Source organism: Haliaeetus leucocephalus, unplaced genomic scaffold (genome assembly GCF_000737465.1).
Source record: "Haliaeetus leucocephalus isolate CR32 unplaced genomic scaffold, Haliaeetus_leucocephalus-4.0 Scaffold866, whole genome shotgun sequence".
Taxonomy (NCBI): Eukaryota; Metazoa; Chordata; class Aves; order Accipitriformes; family Accipitridae; genus Haliaeetus; species Haliaeetus leucocephalus.
Window position 1 is genome coordinate 495,451 of NW_010973302.1, and position 6,254 is coordinate 501,704.

Here is a 6,254-nt window from a genome sequence, read left to right on the forward strand (position 1 = left end):
AAGGCTGAGACCCCGGCTCCTCCTCGGCCGCTCCATGTCCCAGCCGCTGCCCCCCGCGGGGGAGGCCAGGAGGGGCCCTGAGTCGTTGAGGTGAGTGGGGCCGGCGCGGTCGGGGTTCGCCCGTTTGCTCTTCGCCGGCGTGGGGCCGGGTCGGGCCGCTTCGCCTCAGCGGTGGTGGCGTCGGAACCGTGGCCGTTAGCCCTGGTCTGGGGGGGGGGTAGCGGCCTCGTCGTCCGCCGTCCCCTCGGTTCTTCCCCTCAGGGCCCGGCGGGAGCGGCCCCGGGGCGGCTCGGAGGGGCCTGGTCCCAGCGGAGCCGGCTACCCTCCGCGGCGGGAGAGGGGTTTCAGGACAAACGTGGGTGCCCGGTGGGTGGCTTTGAGGTGTGACCGACTCGGTGAGGGGTGACCTCCATCAGGGCCCGACACGGTGCCTGGGAGGCAGGAGTCCAGCCTAGCCGCCGCTCTTTTTTTTTTTTTTTTTTTGTCCTAATCTTACCCGGAGTCATCGGATGAAAGCCTCGCCACAGCTCCTGGAAGCAACTTCTGGCCACTTTGTGTTTCCCAGGACTTCTGTAACGCGTCGTGGGATGGCGTTAGCTGTTGGGGGGGAAAGGGCTTTGAAAAACAAGGCGTGTAATCGCTCTAGTTTTACGCTTCTCTAGGTTGCGTGGTTTTTGGGGGGTTTTTTTTGCTGCTTTGTTTACCTTGGATGATGTGGGGGTATATATTTTATGTGGAAAAAAAGTTCAAGTTGTTCGTTGCTTATCTAGCCTGAGTTCCCCTTGAGCTCCTAACATCTAATGGGTTGCAGATGTGGCTTTCAGCGACACAGCCGTCCGAGGAGAATATAAAATTTAACTGTGCTACTTGTTCTCTTTAAAAAGGAAAAAGGCAGTCTGAGCAAACTTGTAATATTTTAACTATTTCCCCAGTTCCAGTATTGTAACTTCCCTTGCATTGAGGTTATTGGACAACTACTTAAAAGGCCACTCTCTGAAAGACTTGGGGTTTGGTTTGGTTTTTTTTTTTTGTTTACATTGTGTAGCTGGTAGGGAGAGCTTCCCCCTTTGTTAAGTAGCATCTAATTGTATTTATGTCTTAGTTTGTTAATAGTGGAACAAGGCTACTTGTATTAAAGTTTGTAGGTACGTTTGTGAAACCGTAACTGCAGTAACTTGGTTAAACAAGGTCTTGGTTGTAACTAGTTACACACTGTAAACCAGCACAAAGTACCTAACAGCATTTCAAAGGCTGAAGAAACCTGTGTGTAGAGATGCTGTGGCATAAGTCAATCCTGTTTGGTATTGGTTTGGGTTTTTTTCCACTGGCAAGTAATTCTAGCTTTTAAAAATGAATGAGTAGTAAATCTTTGAACCCTTGAGCATCTCTTTAAAAATGTAAAATTTCTCTGAATTCCCCTCACCCCTCCCTCCCCCCAAGATTCTATTTGCTTTTAAGTCTTTTCTGGTACTTGTCAAGCACAAGACCGAAAAAGTTTCACTTACAGGCAAGTGCTAGCCTATTTCCAGTTTTCAGGCTAAAATTTTAAGTACAAACAGTAATAGCTCTCCCCTTAGAACCACAAAGAATGTTGAATTTAAAATGTTTCTCTTAAAGCATCTTACGTTGCTTAAGTCTATTAAAAAACTTAATGTTTGACCTTGAGGTGGAAACTGGGTATGGTGCTTTTTTGAGGTCTTCATCTTGTGGTTCTCCTGCCCTAGTTAACACCTGTAATTGCTGTTTCTGTGATACGAGAGCTGAAAGTCAGTCAGTCACAACAGTGCAGCTTCCCCTGTTGCCCTGGAGGAGGGAAACATTGCCTTTGTGGAGCGAATATGTTGGTAACGAGCTCTAAGGAGAACAGCAAGTTGCTTGTCATGTGTTTACTAAACCCCAGCATCCCCCCCTTATACGTGTGTGATTAAAAAGCAGTGCGATGAATGAAGTGCACAGAACTCAGCTGTCCAACAGCAATCACTTTTAAGCATCGTTTTCTGAGTATTTCTCACATCTAGTCTTCTAGAGCAGTCTGGTGCTGGCAAGAGAAGCTCCAAAGGGGAGGGTTATGTGGCTACTAAAAGCTAGTAAAATACTGCTTTCTGTGGTTCTGGTATACCAGTAACACTGGTGTTTTGTCTAGGGGATTAGGAGGAGGGACAGTGAGGGTGATGGAAGGTAGTACGTGAGTTTGGGCAGCTGGTATTTATGCTCGAGTATGAGGATAACAGTTCTGACTCATTTTTAAACACTTGAATTTTTAATTATAATGTGTCGACTATTTCTGTTTGCTCTTCAGCCTAATTGCTAGTTGGCATCGTGAAGAGGTGTGATGAGAAATTCCTGAGAAATCAGGAAGAGGAAAGGACTGTGGTCTTCTTACACAGTCAAGCGTTATGATGTGTATTGCAGTACAGCCTGGCCATCTATGCTTGTGCTCAGTAAGTGCACGAAGGCTGCCTGCTTGGTAGAAATTAAAGCACACAAACAAGTTGGGAAATGAATGGATACTTTAAACTGGGTACTGTGGAGGGAGGGGAAAGGGGAAGGAACCTGAAGGCAACCGCAAGGCAGTTGAGAATGGTCGATATGGAGTGGTCACAACACACACAAACCAAGGACTGCTCTAACTGATAAAAGAGAGGTAGGAAGGGTGTTTGTGTATGTTTGACAAATGGGTAGATCACGCTGGCAGCTGACAGTGTGGAGGAGGTGAGGATTAATGAGGTAAGATAAGATTGGATGAACAAAGAGTAAATATAGAGAATCATGAGGGGCTTTGAACACTAAGCATTAGCGAGATAAGTTGGTGTAACTTGATCAGAGCAACAAGAAATAATTGCCTTGGTTGTCCTGACCTCCCATCTCCTTGCAGCCTATTTACCTTTAAAATGCAGGCTACTTTGCCGTGCCTTGATTTTGTTCACTTTCTTCACTATCTCTTGTATATTATCACGTCAACTCCCTGCTCCACCAAGGATGTATGCCCATCTATGACCCACCTGTATATCAACATCTCACTTAAACATCTGCTAATGAGATGGGAGTCTCTACGTACCACGCTGTGAAAGCAGCCGCAGACGGAACATTTGCAACTGTCTGGTTACCCTCTGACCGAAATGTCACCACTAGATATGTTAAAGCTTTGGAAACTTTTAAAATGAGTAAATAGTTTCAAGCAACCTCTATTTAGTTTTCTATAATGTTTCAAAGTTAGTGTGTTGATGGTACTTTTTGACAGAATTGGGTCTATGGTCAATCTCAGCTTCTGTGTTTTTATCTGCAGTTGACTAAATGACTTAGAAAACTGTAAACATTGACAGAAACTGAGCAGCAGATTTAATAACACATTTACTAGATCAGAGTGAAAGATTTAAATACCATAGTTACAAGCGTATAACTCGCACGTCAGAACAAGCACTCTGGAAAAGAAGTACTAAGACTTGAAAATTTTTGCTGCCTTGAATGTTATCGGTAGCAATGGGGAACCAGAAATGAACCAGCAGTGGGAGAGGGGGACAGGCGTAGTGCTGGGAAAGAGCTCTGGGATAAAGTTGTGTGGTACGGTGCGTGTTGCTGCGCAGTTGCAGCTCCGAGAGAACCTGAGGCTTACGTGGCAAGGAAACCACTTTTGTCTTGGTTTTCCAGTATGCGAGTCAAAGTTCAGCAGAGGACCGACACTTGTGCCTTTAACTTTAGCACTGTAACTCAGAAGCAGCTGAACTGTTACAACAGCAGAATCTGTGGCAGCAAATACTATTGCAGGGAACTTAGTATGATTTTCGTGGTGATTTGTGTTGTCTTCCTGTCGCATCTTTGTTCCAGGTTTTTAATGCATAATGCAGTTCTGAGTCTGCAACTTGAGGTCGACAGTGCAACGTCTACAAATGTGCAATTCTGAGCATAAAGAAAACTGGATGAAAGAGACTGTAAATGAAAATGTGCATATAGTGTAAATATTAGCCTCTGCAGTTGCGTTCTCATAACAGAGTACATCTCTGAGCTAGACTGGAGTGACTGATACCTTGTCACTTGCTCAGTGTTACTGCTAAGGGTTAGAATTTAAATTTGTGGTTGTCTGTTCCCACTTGTTAGTGTTCCCTCTTCACATGTCTGATCAGCATGAATAGAGACTGTACAGTTTCTCCACGGATATGACTTACTTTCCGCAGTTTGGGCATACATCGATTACTCATTCAGGACTGAAAATGAGATGCGGCTCAGTCGCTGAGGTGTTGCTGTTACACCGCTGCAGATGCATTACTGAATGCACAGGGGGGTCAAGTAACTTGCCCGTGGTCATCTGGTGAGTCAGCTTTAGATTCGGAATGATCCAACCTAATATCCCTTTTTATTTAAGAAGGTATTTAGGGTTTTATATCAATTTGACCACGTATTCTGTCTCTTGGATGCTTAGAAATTAAGTAGCAGAATAGTGTACATGCTTCAGCTGTATCATGCCTTGTGATATTTGGCCTCCAAGAGGACAGCTTAAAAGCTGTTAGGACTCAATCTGACAGCTTGTTAATCATAAGCAGAACAGGTGGTCACTTTCTAATTAAATGCAAGTATTTAAGACTCTTTCAAGCTAGCATTTTTGTTTCAATATACATGGATCATGGATTTTACTTTATAGTGAGACTTCTGCAGTGTCCTGCACAATGCGCTTCTGCTTTGAGCTTCAAAATTTCCTGGAAATGAGCAGGAAGAGCCAGATCGTGATTGGATAAGTGTTCTTGCTATGTTTCTGCTGTAATGTCTTGTTTCATGGTGCTTGGTCATTAGCTTTTCAAGACTTATTTTAGAGAAGGCAGATTTCACTCCCATTCATCCAGTATGGGTAGAGACCAAGTGACTCACAGGAGCAGAGCTGGGAATAACTAAGAGCCAGACTTTATAATACGAGTTGTCTGTGTGATGATGCAGTTATTACCGTTTCAGAAATTTGTTTTTCATTGGGAGTATTGCATTTCCATGGTACCAGTTTGAGGTTGGCACTGCGTGCTCCAATAGTATTGTCAAACTTTGTGAAGTAAAAAGCAGCAGCTTAACATGATAGCCAGGTAAGATTAAGACAGTATTGTTCTCTTGTACTGTGGATTTCTCATCAGCTGGTAATCTCCGGACTCCTCAGCTCACCCTCCCAGTTCTTGCTCTCAGGGAGTGCCAGCTCTTGCTAGAGAGACAGTTCTAAGTAATCTGGAAAAAGAAAAATTTTAGGGAAGAAGGTTGGTAAAGAGTAGGTAAGGAAGCTGTCTACTAATTCCATATGTTTGTGGTTGGAAATACAATGTAAGATAAGGGGGGTTTAGAGGCTGTCTCCTAGTGAAGTAAGTTGGATGAAATGCTGGTAGCCTGAGGCTTCATTGTGTTTAGTAAGATGTCTTTTGGAAATGAAGCGGTCATTGTGGGTAGCAGTGCCCGTGAGCTGAATGACTGATAAATACAATTTGAGTTGTCAATAGCTATGGTTCCTCCAGAGCTGGTAATACTTTTGATCAGCACTATGCAGAATCTGTGAGGAGTTATAAAAAAGCACATTTCTTTGAGTATTGTTTTAAAAAAGCCTTTAAGGTGAATTTTTATTTTCCATGGTTCCAGTTACTGATATTAATAAGTCATCATAAAGGCAGTTCACAAGCTTTGGGTCCGTCCACTGTAATAAAGAAAATCCAGAAATTGGTGAATACCATAAAACTAACCTAGGGAAGTTTAGTGACTATTTTGCCAGAGTCAGCTAATTATTGAGGGCTTACGAAGTTATAGACATCGCCTCAACTTAAAGTTGGTTTGATAACAGACACTTGATTTCCCTTTTTTGTTTTACAAGATCAAAATGGTTTTCCAACTTTTTAACACCTGTAGTGGATTTCACTGTTTGTCTGTGTGGAACTCATGAAGGTACAGCAATAATAAGATTCTGTGTTGAATGAACAGAATGGGGTTGAATTAATACTCGTGACTTGATGCACTTTTTTCCTTCTATTCTTTTGCTGGGGAAGTTGTATATATTGTTTGTCTCCTGTTGCTAACCATTAGTTTTATTCTTATGAAAGCTCTGCCAGCTGAGCTTCTTTTTCCTAAATCAAGAACAATAATGTAACAAATCATTTTGGGGTAAATTATGCTTTTATTTAAGGGTCAGTAAGTTTGGGGTTTTGGGGGGGGAGGTGTTGTGTGTGTCATGTGTGTTCGTTGTCCCGTTCCCCCCCCCCCCCCCCCCCCCCCCCCCGACTGCCACAACTCCCCTCCCC

The 6,254-nt window shown here is 43.6% G+C and overlaps 1 protein-coding gene across 2 annotated transcripts in view; it reads left to right on the forward strand.

Annotated features, from left to right (window-relative positions):
* LOC104841367 (chromosome unknown open reading frame, human C18orf25) overlaps positions 1 to 6,254 on the forward strand; it is a 44,020-nt gene continuing 37,766 nt past the window's right edge. For both annotated transcript variants that reach the window (XM_010582975.1, XM_010582976.1), the window contains exon 1: positions 1 to 90. The gene's annotated coding sequence lies outside the window, so the exon portion shown is untranslated. The remainder of the gene's footprint in view (positions 91 to 6,254) is intronic.